General features: G+C 47.1%; 1 pseudogene; it reads left to right on the forward strand.

Annotated features, from left to right (window-relative positions):
- Positions 1–2,202: 2,202 nt before the first annotated feature.
- LOC131422899 (NXPE family member 3-like) lies at positions 2,203–16,262 on the forward strand (annotated as a pseudogene).
- Positions 16,263–16,714: the final 452 nt, after the last annotated feature.

Below are 16,714 nucleotides of genomic sequence, written 5' to 3' on the forward strand. Positions count from 1 at the left end.
GGTATTCAATTGTATGAACATACCAAAACTTGCTTATCTATTCTTTCATTGGTGAATATGTTTTTTTCAATTTGGGACTGTTATGAATAATGCGACTATGAACATTCTCATATGAGTTTTTTGTGGACATGAATAGAATTGCTGGATCATAATTGCTCCAAGGTTGTGCTGGAACTTTTCCACTAGACACCTGAACTTCTACAAAAGCCCTCTAACCTATGGGTGATTGTTGTTCTTTGTGAGGGAGATGATAGAAAACTCTTATTTCACCATGTTTCTGATGTCACTCCTTCGGATTTTACACTGTTACACAGGGTCTTGATCACATACCAGATGTCTAGTAAAAAACTCCAGGCTTCCACAGACGTATTCATCAGACAGTTCAAGTGGCACAAGATTGCGGTTGTGGGATCAGTCATTGCAATTTGTGTGACTATACCTCTTTCCACTTATCTCTATTCATCCATAGAGCTTGAACCAGTTACTTTCATCTAGGAGAAGAAGGCCGAGAGATGCTCTCCGTTTTGTCATTCCATTTTCCTATTTCTAATCCAAGAACAGAAGTGTCATGGAGGGACAAGTTTTTAGAAAGAGAATGAGCACATTGTATCAGGTGGGAGTAGCTTTAAGGGAGTCCAAAACACTAGCCCAAAAGAGTTTGTTTGAAGGGAAGACAGAAACCTGAGTTGTCCATGCTTTCTCTTTCCCTACGTTGTTATATTTCTGCTCCGGTTCACCTGGCTCCTTTCCAGTTCTTAAAACTGAGAAGGCCACTGTTACCTCCATACCTTGTCTCTAAGGCTACCTGGCTCCCCCTCTCTACCTCAGTGCATATGTAGAAGTTTCCTTTTCCCCTTGATTCTGCTGAAAAAAGTTGAATTCTACAAAAAGAAGCTTATTCAGAAATAAATAGGGGAAAAAAGCAAAAGAAAACTCAAAGATATAAATCTGTGTATTTACAAAGGACAAATCACTTAAGTTAAGCTAAATAATTGTTTTCAAACTGAGTTGCTTTCACAGCTCCTTTTTCTGGGCATTTGTTCAAACTTTTCACTGTGTAACCTGGGATAAGTTTATATCGTTGCTGTGACTAGTTCTGGTGAAACTGGGAATGTTTCCTTAGAACATCCTTTCTTGTTTTCTAGTTCTCTATCACAGAACAGGAGATAGGAATTCGGTAGAGAAGTGCTATCTCAGAATAGAGTGGATATCTTAGGGACATGAGCCTGGCAGAGGAAAATGTTACCCCAAGAGATGGCATTTCCTGATATGACTATAGAGCCACAAGCCCTTAGGCCACCCTGCCCTGAACTTGTGTTCTCTCCTGCATCCCTCTGGTCCCTGTAAATCCTGCTGTATCCCAGGAACTGTTCTCTGACCTCTTTGCTTTCTCCCCATCAACCAGGTGTTTCCATACTAAGGTGAAATTCAGTTTCTTCATCCACTGTTTTTACGTCTTTTAGAATCCAAGCCTCATTTGGTTTTGCCTCGTTTGGTTTTTGGTCACTAATACCCACCTCTCGACAATCTCTCTCTCAACCTTCAGCGACAATGACATCACCCTTAGAGACTACTTACCTCAAATCCCTACTGTATTACTCACCACTTTGTACTATAAACACCTATTTCCTGTCTGTCACCTTTCGGTAGAGCCACTTCCTGTTCATCTTTGTATTGCCAAAGCTTAGCACATAGTAGGGCTCATTATATGTTAGTTGTAGTTAACTGAAGGGGGAAAGAGAATTAACATTTGTCAAGTCACTACTGCATGCTGGGAGATTTATATGCATGATTTCTCTCTCTCAAGCTTGAATACACAGGTACGTTGAGGCATGTTTGCCGGGAAGCCAGTGAGGCTTAAGTTTCAGAATCCTTCACTTGCACGGATCCTTTCCAAGTCCCTGGGAGGGGCACTAACAATGTCATGTGTTTTTGTAAAATTTACAATAATACAATATTTTAACCTCAATCTGTTAAGGCCATGTGTCTTTCTACTACAACTTCTTCCGTGTCAGGTGATGCTGGAGGGGTCACAGGCATTTTTTAGAGCCCATTAAGGGAAATTTGAATTGAGGAACATTTAGTTTTGATTTAAAGTGGTTTGCAGTCTATTCCTGTGTACAGTTAAGTTATAGCTAAACGTCCCCGTAAAGGAATGGCTTCCAGGAACACTCCTTCCCCACAAGGTGCCAACCCTGCATCATGACACAGCCCTATCACATGTCAGAGGTCCTATGGGACAAGAATGTTTCCTACGATACCCAGCACCAGAAGTATGTGGGTAGTGGAGGAGAAAGGCGGTTTGAAACGGCCTTTCTCTTCTTATCAGATGGTTGATGCCTCTCCAGACACTGAATCCACGTCCCGGGTGGAAATAAAATAGAGACAGCATCAGCTTCATTGGGCCCTTTTATTAGGCGAGAGAAAGCTGTCCCTGAGGTCTCTCATCAGACCTCTTCTCATGTCTTATCAGCCAGAACCAGGAAACTCTCAAGAAGATTGGGAAAGTGTGGAGTGTGAATGTCATGATCGGCTCAGACCGCTAGTAATGTGTCACGTGGTAACAATGTAACACATTTGGCTATATTCTGCCCCCCTAAAAAGTGGAATATTGGATAGGCAACCAACAGTGTCTGTCACAAACACCCTCCTCAGGTCCAGACCTTGGGAAGCCCGCCTGCAGGAGAGCCTGGATCCACACAAGAGACACACTTATACAGAAGCACCATCTTACATACACAGGCCCTGAGAGTTCAGAGATGGAGGAAGGGCAAGAAGGGCAAGAAAGGCCTCCAGAGTCAACAGGACTCTGAGATTATCACTGCAGCAGACCCACACCCACCAGATTTACAAAATAATAGCAAATTCCCACCCCTCCGAGCAGTTAACCCAGAAAACAGTGTTCCCAGAGCTCAGCACTTAATACAATCAAGTATCTGGTTTCGCCAAAGCCAAAGCTGGGCTTCAGAGGTATCTGAAGGCAAGTTAGTAGGCAAAGAAGAGAAAAGCTTCTTGGCTTTGGCCTCGCCAGATCACCAGTTGGTTGGCATTGCACTGGATGTCTGAAGTCCACAACCTATGAACTTAAATTTTATTGGGAAATTTCTCCCACTGAGAGTGATCATGTCCTCTGCATATATTAGCAGTAGGGAAAATCCACCTCTGCACACTGCCTTCTCTTCCAGAGAGTGGGGTATGGGGCAATTTCTTCTTTTGGAAAAATGCAGAAATATGCAATAACGAAAGCTTCATCATCAGATCTGACTTGAGGGGTCCGTTTTCCCCGTATCATGTATGTTTAAAACATCTTAATTTCCTGATGCCTATTAAGTTCCCTGGTCCTGATATCCAATTGCTGCATAAGGTGTGGGTTCTGCAAATGGCACAATGGAAAGAAATATATTGCCATAACTTGTGTGTAGGCATCTTCTGTGCTCTGTTCAAAGGCTGTGGCCACTGCTTCTTGCACAGGAATTGCTTTTTCCCATGAAACATGCCTCCTGGGGGCAGTTTCTCTCTCAGCAGATTCCTGAACTCAGTCTGGTGGTTCCAAGGATTTTGCTCATTTTAGAAATATTCTTCCATTCTTTCCTACTAACCCAAACCTGGGTAATGTGCTCAGCAGGGAAAGGGGAGAAGACTATATGTCCTGACTCCATGACAGGCAAGTGTGGTCAATGAAATATAAACAAAACTTGTTGGGTGGGACTTCTTCAGTTATTTTGGTGCTCTACTTTTCCTCCTTCCTGCTGCCAAAAAGTGAATGAGATGGCTGGAGCTCCAGCAGCCTTCCTGGGACCCTGAGAAAAACGCCAAGAGAATCACAGAGACCTTGCCCTGACATCCTTAAGACATTGAACCAAGGTCATCAATTGTCTGCTTGCAGATACTCATTGTGAGAAAAGTAAATCTTTCTTTGCTTATGCCACTGAAGTTAGTGTCTGTTACTGCTGGCCAAAAGTAATTTCTAACAAACACATTTGTCTTTCTTCTGCTTTTGAATTTTCCAGTATTTCAGTAACTTGTGTTACTTCGAAGTTGGCAAAAATATTTCTCTGTGTCACATCTTTTTTTGTGGTAGAGGGTTTGTCTTTGGCATTATATTCCTCTCCATTGTTTCCTGATCACTTCAGAAAGTTTCAACTGTGCTTTTAATATTTTAACATGCTTTTAAAATTAGTCCATTTTCCCCTCCTTCGTTACAGCCTTTACATGTCATCTTTTTCGTTGCACTCCTTTTTAACAAATCCTCATCTACCCCTTGACAGAAGAACCCCCTCAAGTTGACTTGGGTGGAGGTGGTATGCTCTTGAAATACAAAACAAACAAAATCATATGTTCTCCTGTCTTGGTACTCTAGCCCCAGTTTTAGGAGCAGATTCTTAGATCAAAGTCAACATCAGACGCCCAGTTTTTGCTTGGTGAAGCCCATGCAATGAAAATCCAGCTGCCAGACTGCAGCCGTGAACCACAATGTGGGTCTCTACAGCCTGCAGAGACTGCAGGCTCGTGCTTACTTAAGCACTTACAACCAGCTTCGGGAGGACCGTGTTGAAATATAAATTTGAAACAACTTCAGTTCTTCTGGTTATTGCTATGAACTGTGTCTGTAGAATGCCATCCTTTCCCTGGGCTTCCTTAATCATATCTCAGTCTAACTCCATGACTTTAAAGTCAATTTTGGTTATTAAATCAGTTTATTTTGCTTCTCTAAGACTTAGTTCTGTTCGTTTTAAACTTCAACTTCGTATCCAATTCAAAGCTCTCCTCCTCTGCTCCTTCCTTTCTTCCTTTGTCCCCTCTGGCCAAGTTTAGCCAAGGCTTCAGCTGATTTGATTTGGTCTCCTATAGGACTGCACCACATCATGTCCCATTCCCCAACTGCATATGCCTCTTGGCCCCATGGTACATGGGTCCCTGGTAAGACTGTGGCCTCCCCAGTTCTCAGTCACAAACTACGTACGCCAACAACTCATACGACGTGGTACAGAAAATTTCAAATTCCAGGGGCTTAAGTGCCTCCAGGACAGTTCTCAATGATCGGCATGAAGGCGATATCTCCTTCTGCCCCTTGACCTCTATACCAGTCCTTCCTTCCTGATGTACCTCCCAAATCTTGCTTCCTGTTCATGTTGACTCTATCCAGGAGCTATGTAAGGGGAGGCATCTGGGTATCCCCTGTGCCCTGGCCCTGGTGAGACCTGGGAGTATCCAATGGCCAGGAGTGTGTATACATCACCTAATGTCTGTGCTGTGAGGAAAGGTTGAGCAAGGGGGTCAAGATCCTTGACGTTAAGGTGTAGTCAGAGAACAAACCGGATGTGAGGTAGATAAGGGCTAGAGACCATCAAATGCTGATGGGCCATGAAACTGGATTGACTTCCTTCCCTTGGAGGAATTGCTGAGCATTTGTGCTATGATTTTGAACCATATGGATGTTTCCCATGAGGAAAGGCCAACTTAGGCTTGTGCTTACCTGAGACTTGAATTTTTGTTGGGGGCTAGAGAGAGCTGGAGCCACAGCCCACTCCCTCCCCAGCACTTCCTTCTACCTGAACACTTCTCTCCATTTTGCCTCTTGTGCAGGGAAGCCCTGGGTCCCCACGTGTCCAATTCCATTGACTGCTCCCTGAGGTGGGCCTCTAGCTCCTTCTTCTGTGTGTAAAGGAAATCTTTCTTCTAAATCTGGAATGGAGATGGTAGAGGCCAGGTGGAGGAAAGAGGAAACAAGAGGGGGAAAGGAGTAGGGGACTTACTCCAGGTTTTGGAGTCCAGAAAGAGAAGAGCTTGTAAGGGGTGGGGCGAGCTAGAGACTGGAGGGTGGATCCAAGCCTGGACCCCTGTCCAGTGGCAGTAAGAGTGTGTACATCAGAGGGGAGCAGGTGGTGGAGCAGAAGCCAGTTGGGACCAGGAGACAAAGATTGCTACTTATTCTCTGTAGAATTTAGCAAAATCCGCAGACATATGGTTTTAACACAAGACAGTGTCTGCAGATGTGTGGTGGCGGTTCAGACACCAGCTTTGGGTCAGAAGCAGCATGAGGCAGGGCAGGTAGGACTCCTGCTTGAGACCTACCAGGCGGAGGAGGACTAAGTTTGGTGAATTGACTACTCCTTCCCAGAAGAAAAATGAAGAGACACAAACCACTGATAGGTTCCTTTTTCTCTACCCACAGATCTTGTACATCAGAGTTTCTTGGCCTGACAGCACTGTCCCTCTGCCCCCAGGGCCCTGCCCTGCCTGCAAGTCCTCTGGCTTTCCCACCCGGGAGCTCTCAGACCTAACCCATCTTTTCCACTGACCTCCGACCCTGGGAGATGGGGTGACCTTTTGGCCTCCACCAGCCCCCATATCTCCACCTACCAACTGTGAGATCCTGCCCAGACCAGCTATGCCCTAGGAGGCTACCTGGAGGCCACCCTTAGAGCCAGAAACCACCGGGGCAGGCCCAAGACCCATGGTGGGGATCTGTTTTGGGTGCAGCAGCTGGGTCCTGACTTGAAGGCCGGGGTCCCTGGGGATGTCCAGGATCTGGAGAATGGCACATTCCTGTTGTCCTTCCCGCTGCTCTGGGCTGGGCAGGCTGAGGTGCAAGTGCGGCTGATCCACTCCAGTGAGGTAGTTGGGATTCTGCGAGGGATCTGGAGACACCAGTGGGCCACAGTCGATTTCATGGGCTATTTCAACGGACCCACAGGATATGAAGAAATTGTCACTTGTAATGTTATCCCCCCGTTAATTGGGGAGGAAGAGTCTACCTGTCACTACAGAGGTGAAGATTTGGGAAAGCTCTGGTTTTGCGCTCGACCCCCCATCCTGCCCTGTGACTCACTGGTAGGACATTCAAGTGGATGTTACTGCAATGTGACCACACTCCACGAGGAGGCCCTGCAGGTGTGGTGAGAAACCCAGCATCGTCTGGGGTGTCTGCCCCAAGCCCTGAGTTCTGATCCCTGTGATTACTCTTCCTGAGCCCCTACCCTATCATTTACCTACCCACTTCTACTGAACACGTTTCCTGAGCGCTTGCTATATGCCAGGTCTCATGCTAAGTGCTGACTACTTTTACATAATGCTTGGCATCCCTGCCCTCTACAAGTTTTCAATAAGGAGGCACATGACTTTTTAAAACCTGCCATGTGATCAGTGCTTAACTGTAGTATGCACCAAGTGGTTTGAGGACACGGAGAAAGGGCATGCCACCTGGCCCATAGTGGTCAGGGTAGGCAACAATTTGGCTGAAGCTGGAAGGAGTACCACAGACCTCCGGCAAGAGAGAAGTGTTCCAACCCTCTCTGCTCTTCTGACAGCCCCTGCAAGGAGAGGTGTCCATTTGGAAATCACCAGCATATATGGTCAGGGAGTAGGGAGAATGGATGAGACCCCACTGAGTGAGAAGAGAGCAGAGACTGCAGCCTGGAAGCCAAGCAAATAAAGGCAGAGAATTACCCTCAGTCTCAGGGAAGCAAGCCTCCCTGGATGGACAGAGAATGAGAGTGAGGGAGAGCAGACAGTGAAAACAGACTGGTTCACAGTGAGCCCTACTGTCCCTGAGATCAGAGGCCGGGCCGGGGCTACAGAGACCCCAGGCAGGAGGGAGGCATTTTTTAAGATGGAGACCTGGGCATCTGATCTCCAGTAGAGAGAGTAGAGGAAGGAGGCAAAAAAACAGGGTCCCAGAAGATGGCTGAGTCGGGGGCAGAGCAGAGGTGGAGGGACACCTCCTCTGAGGGGAAAGGGAGAGAAGAGGCCGTGGGAAGAGGCAGAGGTGTTCAGGTGGGAGGGCTGGCAGGTGAGATGGCTGCTGCTCCATGGCCCCAAGCATGAAACTTATCACTGGCTCTGATGAGGACTGGAGGAGCCCACTGTTAAGAATTGAGGCAAGCTGGGCTGGAGAACCCCAAGGGGCCAGCTCTGCCAGACGCCCATCTTGGAGGCTTCTTGCCTCTTGGGAGCTCCCACTAACATTTACTCTCAACGTGAGAATTTAGCACCAGGAGACCTTGGTCTTTCCAGACCAATTTTTCTGCTCCATTTGGTCAGAAAAGGAGAACCACATATCCTTTTTACATTGATTGTTTGGAAATAAATCTGAGATTCGACACAGGAGCCGTCTCAGGACGTCGCTTGGAGGTAAAGCCCAATAGTCTCTGGAGTGAGACTGTCTGGGCTCAAAGCCCTGTTCCACCTGCTGCGATTTGCCAGTTTCTATTTGCGTGATCTCTGGCAAGTTATTTAACCTCTCTAGCTCTATTTTCTCATGTATAAAGGGGGATAATAATAGTACCCCGCTCATAGAGTTGTGGTGAGGAACAAACAAATTAATGTAGGTAAAGTGCTTAGCATGAAGTACGTAGTGGGCTCTGTCAGTTCTTATAATCTGATCTCAGGCATTTGCTGGTGCTCAGCATGCTCCCCACCACCACTCTGTGCCAGACACTGTCCAAAGTCCTGGAAGTCCCGGGGATAGGAGAGCAGGGCAGAATGGCCCCATCTCTCGGGAGCTAACAGAGTGCCGAAAGAAGACAAGCATTAAACAGATAACCACACGTGTGGCGACCATCAGGGATCCTACCTTAGTCCTCTGTCCACAGTGGTCACCCCTAAGCGTCCATTGTCCAAGCCTGTGTGGTCTTGGGCTCTGCTGGCGGGGTGGGGGCAGGCATCTCCACCTGGGTCCAGAGTCCCTGGGATCATCTTTCACCTGCTTCCTGAAGCTCTGTCACCTCTATGGGGCACTAGGACCCCAAAACTCTTAGGGCAGGCCACAGGCAGGCATCTTTCCAGATTTCAGGAATATTCTCTCATACTCCCCTCCCCCTGAAAGCAAATTCCCCTCTCCTCCTAGGACACAACCTCTTCAATCAGCAGATGCATACTGAGCACCTGTTACCTGCATGTCCCTGCTGTTGACACTGGGAATGTCACAGTTATGGATTGAAATAGAGTCTAGGTAAAGGTTAAATGAATGAGTTTATTCAAATAATCAAAGTGAGGAACTCAAGTCCTGAGAAACAGTCCAACAGAGGATTCTGAGGAACTGCTCTGAGGTCTACAGATCTGAGTGAAGTTTATATACTTTTTAACAAAGCAGTGTATGTGCAGGAGAGGGCTCACACATTTTACAGTCATATACTTCAAAGAGAACATAAACAAGAACTTCTTGGTTATATGTCAAACAAAGCTTGTAATGTCTCAGGTACAAAACTCAAAAGAATAGTTGGATCCAAATTGTGTTTCTGGCAGATGGACTCCGTTAATGTCTCCTGCTCAGACGGCTAAAGATTCTTATTAAAGATTTTTTTTTCTGTAAGGATCCTTTTTAGAGCTGTTTTTGAAGTCATTTTGTCTTTTACAAGCTTCTGCATATCAATCAAAGAAGGCATTCCATTGTCTCTGAGAGGTTTTGAATCCTCTCTTTTAAGGGTGAACTTTAAGGTGGATTTATCTGAAACAAAGGTTCCCCAGAATGGCCATTATAACTTCAAATTATCTCAAAAGTTTACCCATTTCCACTTGCTTAATTTTAGATCAGGAATTTGGGGGCAGTTGAAGTAGGGGAGCTCAGCAAAAGAGGGGAGAGGAACAGCAGATTTGGTTTCATTTTTGTTAGCCTGGTTGCTGGTGTGCCTGTCATTCTCTAATCTGGCATGTCTCTGATTTAGTTATTATTATTATTATTTCTGAGGAAGAGTAGCCCCGAGCTAATATCTGTGCCAATCTTCCTCTGCTTTGTATGTGAGTCTCCACCACAGCATGGCTGACAAGTGGTGTAGATCCACGCCCAGGATCTGAACCCGTGAACTTGTGCTGTCAAAGTGGAGCGTGCTAAGCTTAACCATTATGCCACTGGGCCGGCCCCCTAATTATTTTTTTTTAGAGAGGCAATAAAGGATTCTTGATTTCATTTAGAAGGCTCAAAAAATTAAAATAGGCTTCCCATTGGTTGTTTAATTTTATGGCTGGCTTTCTCCAATTGTGTATGCAAATACACGAATTTGGGTAAATTGAAATTGCCCATTTTGGCCACATTAAAGTGAGATCTCATTTAGTGATATCCTCCTATGAAGGGAGCCATTTGCAAGCATGTGCTCCATATGTATTTTTGCGGGCGTACTAGCAGGCGGCTGGCTGTTGGATGTCCCACAGTTTCCAGTTTTTGATGCTTTATTTCCCATTCTGGTTCAGCACTAGCTGAACCAATTGTCACTTGTCAAGGAGGCAAATAGGGGAAACTCTGATTCAAGCCATCAGCTGTTCTCCTTATTTTTCTTGGCTCAAAAGGCCAGAAAACCTGAGCACCAAGTTTGGAATTCTCTTCTCTGTGAACACAAAGGGTAACCTGCCCCATCTGGACAAGCGCAAAACAATTATGGAATAAACTCAAGGACCTTCGACTGTTGATCAGGAGATCCGAGACCCTGGAAAGACTTACCTTGCTGCAGCTGGAGCTCTGGCGAGCTGGATGGGCTCAAAGGGCCCTGCTGGTACCACGGTGCCGAGTCCTCTCGATGCTCCAAGTGGTCTCAGGCAGTCCCTCTGGGTCCCTTTGTGGTGGCCAATTTATTGAATGAAATAAAGATTCTAGGTAAAGGTTAAATGAAGGAGTTTATTCAAATAATCAAAGTGAGGAAATTGAGTCCCGGGAAACAGTCCAACGGAATATTCTGAGGCATTGCTCCAAGGTCTACAGGTCTGAGTGCAATTTATATACCTTTTAACAAAGCAGTGTACATGCAGGAAAGGGCTTACACGTCTAAAAATAGATAATAATCATATACTTTATAATAGTCACATACTTCAAAGATAACATGAACAAGAACTTTTTGGTTATATGTCAAACAAGGCTTGGGATGTCGGTGTTATCTATGTGTGGAGGAAGGCAAGGACCAGGGTTGTTACTTTTTCCCTCAATCTCTAAGAAATGCAGCTGGGAAATGTGAAAGTGAGGTACCTGTTATCTCTTCCTGTTGCTGATTCATCCTGCCAGCGTCTTCAGTCATGAGACGAGGGGTTGCAAGGTCATTTAGACACAGGCTTATGAGGCCTGCATGGCTGCGTCACAGGACAGCATGGATTTCTGTACTGACTTTAAGCCTATGTAGCTGGCTTGCTAGATTTGCCTGTTAGACCAGGGAGAGGGGTCGGTGTTTCTTTCACACAGTGGGCAAAAGACAAGGACCCTGCCCTGGTAAAGCTTACATATGACAGGAGGAAGGGATGATAAACAATAAACATTAACGGTAAGTATATTATATAGGCTCTTAGAAGGATATACATGCTATGGAAAATTTTAAATATAGAGGAGGTCAGGATTAGGAGCATGGCAGCAGGCAGGTTGCAATGTTAAATAGAGGGTCAGGGTAGATCTCATTAACAAGCTGACAACTGAGCAAAGATTTCAAGGAGATGAAAGGGTTGGCCAAGGATATACCCAGGAGAAGAGGGTTCCAGGCAGAGGGAATGCAATGGTGTGCCTGGTGCATCTGAGGAACAGCAAGGAAGCCAAGTAACTAGGATGGAGTCAAGGGTGGGAAGGCGATGGGGAAAAGACCAGCTAGGTTAAGGGAAGGACATGGCATGACCAGGAAGGGCTCTGTAAGTACATTGGTTTTTGCCGTAAGTGAAGAGAGAGCCATTGCAGGATTTTGAGCAGAAGATGGACATGGTATGATATACATTTTGGGTCCCTCAGACTACTGTGTTGAGAATGGACAGCAAAAGGTTAAGAAAGAAGCAAAGAGATTGAAAGGTAGGAGGCCTCGGCCTCAGGTTGCAGTAGTAGACATGTCTACCGTGATTCATTTCTGGATATATTCTGAAGACAGCACCTATAGGATTTCCTGAGAGACAAAATGTGGAATGTGCCAAAAAGCGGGAACTCACAGATGGCTGCAGCGTTTGGGGCCCACTCACTGGAAGGACAGAGTTGCCATCCTAAAGTGGAGAAAGCTATAAATGGGATATGTGGGGGTGCAGATCAGGAGGTTGGTCATGTTTATTAGACATCAAGCAGAGATGTTGAGCAGATGGTTAGATACACAAATCTGGAATTTGGCAGAGAAGTCTGGGCTGGAGATCTAACTGTGGAAGTTAAAGTTAGGAGGCTAAGACCACCAAAGGAGGGAGAGTGAATGGAAAAGAGGAGCGAGGTCTGAGCCTGAATGCTCCAATATAAGGAGGTTGGAGAGAAGAGGGGCTCGCAAAGGGGCTACCAGGAGAGGGAGGTGTCCTGGCACCGGAGAAGAGCACATCTCAGGGAGGAGGGAGCGACACTGGGCTGATGATGGCCAGGGATGACAAGAGCTGAGAACTAACATTGGATTTAGCCATTTCTGGGAGTGGTGGGAGTGTGAGACCGACTGGAATGGGCTCAGTGAGACCAACAGGAGAGTTAAGACTTCTTGCAAAAGGCTCCAAGCACTTTCTGGTATTCATCATGTTTTATATTTTCTGTATTTTGTGATGCTTTGACATCTTAGGGCCTTGTGGAACTGCCCCTCCCAGAGTTAGCTAACTCGTAGGGTAGCAAAACAACTTGCCTTGAGCACACCTTTGATATGCAACCCACCCAATCTTGAGTCCACGCCACCACCCCCGCCTCCTTTCATCAAGCTCTTGCAGCCAGGACACCATCTCCCTGCCTGAAATCACCCCAGGGCCAGCTACCAGACAGCTAGAGACCGCCTCTATACCCCAGAGCCCACCGAAGTTATTCAAACTACTCACTCCTAAACCTGCTCAGCTGCTGACACTTCCTCGCCCATTCCTTCTTGCAGAAGCCACAATAAAGGCTTTTGTCCACATTTGCCCCCTGCTCTTTATGCCTCTTGACTGACTGGTGCTTCCCCATGTGGCCGTGTGCCCCACCTCTCAGGAACTGTGAGTAACACACTGTCTTTTCAATGGCAAACACCTCCTGATCTGTTGGCCCCACCATGCCTCAACAAAACCCAAATCCTGGCTACATTTTTAAACAATTCTGCTTTCTGCACTGATGAAATCCCTGAAGCCAGGAAACTCAAAGAAGCTGGATCCCTGAACTCCAGCTTCCAATCCCTCTCCTGCCCCCAAGCCCTCACCATCTCCCAGGAGCCCTGACACTGGACGGATGCCCTTGACTTTGAGAACTTCCTCTCTTCCAAGAACCCCCATTTCAACTTAGCCAGGATTCCTTTCTATACACGTTTCCGTTAAGGGCTCCCCTCCTGCCAACTGGTTTCTCTTCAGGAATATGGCATTCAAGGTCCTCCCTCAGGGTATTTCTATAATCTGGGTGGCCGGGGAGAGCAACAGGAGTCTGGATAAGTGACACTGGGGCCTGCAGAAAAGGCAACACTTATTCTATGCCTGAGGCTGTAGCCTCTTCTGTCTCCACTGATTGTTTTGCTTACAAATAATTGCTTATAGTTCTGTCCCCTGCACTGGGCTCCCAGCTCCAAAGCCCTCTGGCTTTTACCACCGAGATGTGTGGCACTCACCCTCCAGCTCCAGCCGCTCCTCCTCCACTGCTGACAGCATCCTGGGCTGCCTGGCTGGCCACGTTGTCCACATGATGGGGGACTCCACACTTCGGCAGTGGTGAGAGTATCTGTGTGACACCGTGCCTTGCGAGTGGCCGTGAGGGAAGAGGGCAGGACTCCTAAGAGAAAAGGACAACTAGTGCGTTGAGAAGGCAGAACACAGCTATCTTGTCGATGAGGCAAGATGCCTGGATTTCAGGAGCGTGATGTGGAAGGACAAGGATGCCTGGGTTTGGGGCAGGGGAAGGGGTGGGAAACAAGGTGTCCAGATTATGCATAATCTCAAGAGTTAAGTAGATGGTCAGGGGCTCTAACAGGAGAGTAGATGTATTTGAACAACAATGAGTAGATAACCTTGGCTGGAACTGAGTATTTGCCAGGAGATATTGGAGGAATAGGGTCGGAATTTAAGAAAAGAAGTATAGAGAAAACCAGGGGTTTATCTTATGACATTTGGGAGACACTGAATGTTTTTAAGCAGAGTTTTCAGTTTATTGGGCTGATTGAATTGAAAAAAGAAAACCAAAGACCAGTTATAAGACAATTGTATGGTCAACATGCGAGGTGATGAGAGGCTAGATTGGTAAAGAAATAGAGTGTAAGCAGAAAAAGAAGTATTATTGGAGGAATTGACAGTCCTGCTGACTGATTGGTTCTAGAACGAAGGGAGATGACCAGATAACTATGGATAACTAGAAAGTGAACTCAAAATGGAAGTTAGTGGGGTACCTGACCGGCTGTGGGAGCAAGGTACAGGAATGGGAGAAGTTGGTTATTTATTTTATATCTCTTCATATTGGGTTAAAGAGGTGGGGAAGCGGCTTCTGGGGAGCATGTGGATGAGGCATTTGAAGACACGGAGTTGGAGTTGAAATGAGATGTCAGATTTCAGACACAGTTTTGGTATTTATCCCCCTGAGGATATAAGTTTAAAGAGGTGAGAGTGTCACGCAAGGTGAGTCCCACCTGAGTATCGCCTTTCATACACAAATTACACACTATAACATAACACAGGTTAAGGAATGTGCTTTATTAGGGAAAGGGGCAACATGAGAGCCAAGGAAAAAAAGAACACCAGCACCCAGCCCCCTCCCCCACCTGTCCTCCCATCATCCCGCAGAGAGGTGCAGGGCCCACAAGTGGGTCTGTGCTCTCATGGAAGGGACCCCCCCACCCCCACCACCAACAGCCCTCCCTTCTTGCCTACAAGTGTGAGAGCCACCTTATTGGGCTTCTAGGCACAAAACCATCCGGATGTGGGCTGCCATTTGTTTACAGAAGTTGTCTGAGAATACCAGCTGCCCCCACCTGGAGACCTTGAGGTCTGTGGGATGTTGTCTACCCTTCTGCTTGAGGGATCAAAGCCCCCAGCCTCCCAGGAAAGTTAGTCTGGGTGCAGCCCCTCCCTTTGAGAAAAAAGGAAGCTCCATTCCCAGCTAATTCAAGGTTTAGGCAACCTCAAGTGACCTCCTAGGGTCTCTTTGGACAATTCTGCTCATGGAAGGGTGGAAAGGATAAGTTTCCTAAGCCAGAGATGTTTTTAAAGATAGATAGAAGCTCATGATAGAAGGCTGGGAAAATCAGAGCCTCTGCTAGCTGATCTGGCACCTTTCTGTGAAATAGAGAAATGTGCCCTCCGCACCCACATAGCCCTGGAGCACACAGTGGGGCAAGCAGGCAGGGATTTTGTGCAAAGAAAGGGCCTTTTCTGCAGATGCATCCAGCTCTCTGTCAGGGCACACAACCAAGGGAATAGACTGGATTTCAGGAGCCACTGGCCCCCTAGGCTGGCAACCATTGTGCAAGGACATCAACTGGACATCCCTGAGTCTGTAGCCTGGGGCAAGTCTTTATCCAGGGGTGGCTGAAAGGAGCCAATGGATGAATCTGAGTTGGAGTGCTTGGTCAGATAGGAGAGTGCTGAGAGTGACAGCACACTGCCAAGGAAGGAGAGGGTTTCCAAAGGAAAGTCAATGTGACAAAAGGCTACAGGAGCCAGGGAGGCTGAGGACTGAGAATAGACCTTCAGATTTGGTAACTAGGAGGTCATTGGCAATATTATAGATGAGAGAGAGCAAAATCAAGTGATTGGACCATAGGATACTTGAGGTCTAAGAAGAAAGTGATCCTAGATCTTTTGTGTTTTTAAATAAGGAAGTACTGTCCTATGTTAATCCCTAAGCCTCCTCTCTTGTCCTCCCCACAGCCCTGAAGCCAGTGGATCTACATGCCACATATCAGATGGAGCCCCTGATGGCCCTGGAGACCACTTGGGGCATCGTGCTGCATTGGTGGGCCCACAGCTGGCCCCTGCGCTCCCTCTGCACACCAGTGGCCTCCCTGAACTCCGTGGTCCGGGAGCTCGGGGGCCTGGCCAGGGGCCCCCACACCGTGGTGGTGCTAGGCCTGGGTGCACACTTCACCACCTTCCCTCCATCCATATTAGTGCTACAACCAGCAGGAATCCAGGCAGTCATGTCTGCCCCACTGGCCTGGGAACCCTGTACTCTTGTGGTCATCAAACTGGCCAACACCGGCTACCAGTCCGTGTATAGCGGTGACTGGTTCACCCTCCAGGTGAACCGGCTCCTCTGAGCTGCCGCTGCTGACCTGCGTGTGGTCTTTGTGGACGCCTGGGAAATGACCTCCAATCTGGCACAGCCCGACAACATCCACCCAGGGAAGCTCATCGTCCACAATGAGGTGGACTTCCTCCTCTCCTTTGTCTGCCCCACCTGAGCGCTTCTGCGGGTCCTGGGCTGGGTGGATGGAGAAGCTAGTGCAATGATCAAGCCTGGAAACCCTTCCCCTCAGCTGCCTATACTGCTTCTCTTACCTCTATCTAATGCACAAGCATAAAATCAACCAGCAAGAATTGGGATGTGGGTGGTGGCAGGAGACAGAAGCCTGGCAGTGGTCCAATGCATCTTGAGAGGTTTAGTGGCCACATGGAAAAGCAGTGCTGAGGGGCTGAGGGTGGGGACAGAGCCAGCAACATCTATCACATCAGTACATACGAGGATTGTGATTTTCTGTGTTGGGGTCTCCATTTAGAGAGTCAATAAAGATGTGAGAGAGAGATTCCATTTCAGTTTATCAGAGCCACCCTAGTGGAAAGCCTGCCTATATATATAAAGACTTTTATAGACTGATTTGTAAAACAAAATATTTCTCCCAGCTATAAAAATTAA

The sequence above is a fragment of the Diceros bicornis genome, chromosome 26, assembly GCF_020826845.1.
Source record: "Diceros bicornis minor isolate mBicDic1 chromosome 26, mDicBic1.mat.cur, whole genome shotgun sequence".
Classification (NCBI taxonomy): domain Eukaryota; kingdom Metazoa; phylum Chordata; class Mammalia; order Perissodactyla; family Rhinocerotidae; genus Diceros; species Diceros bicornis.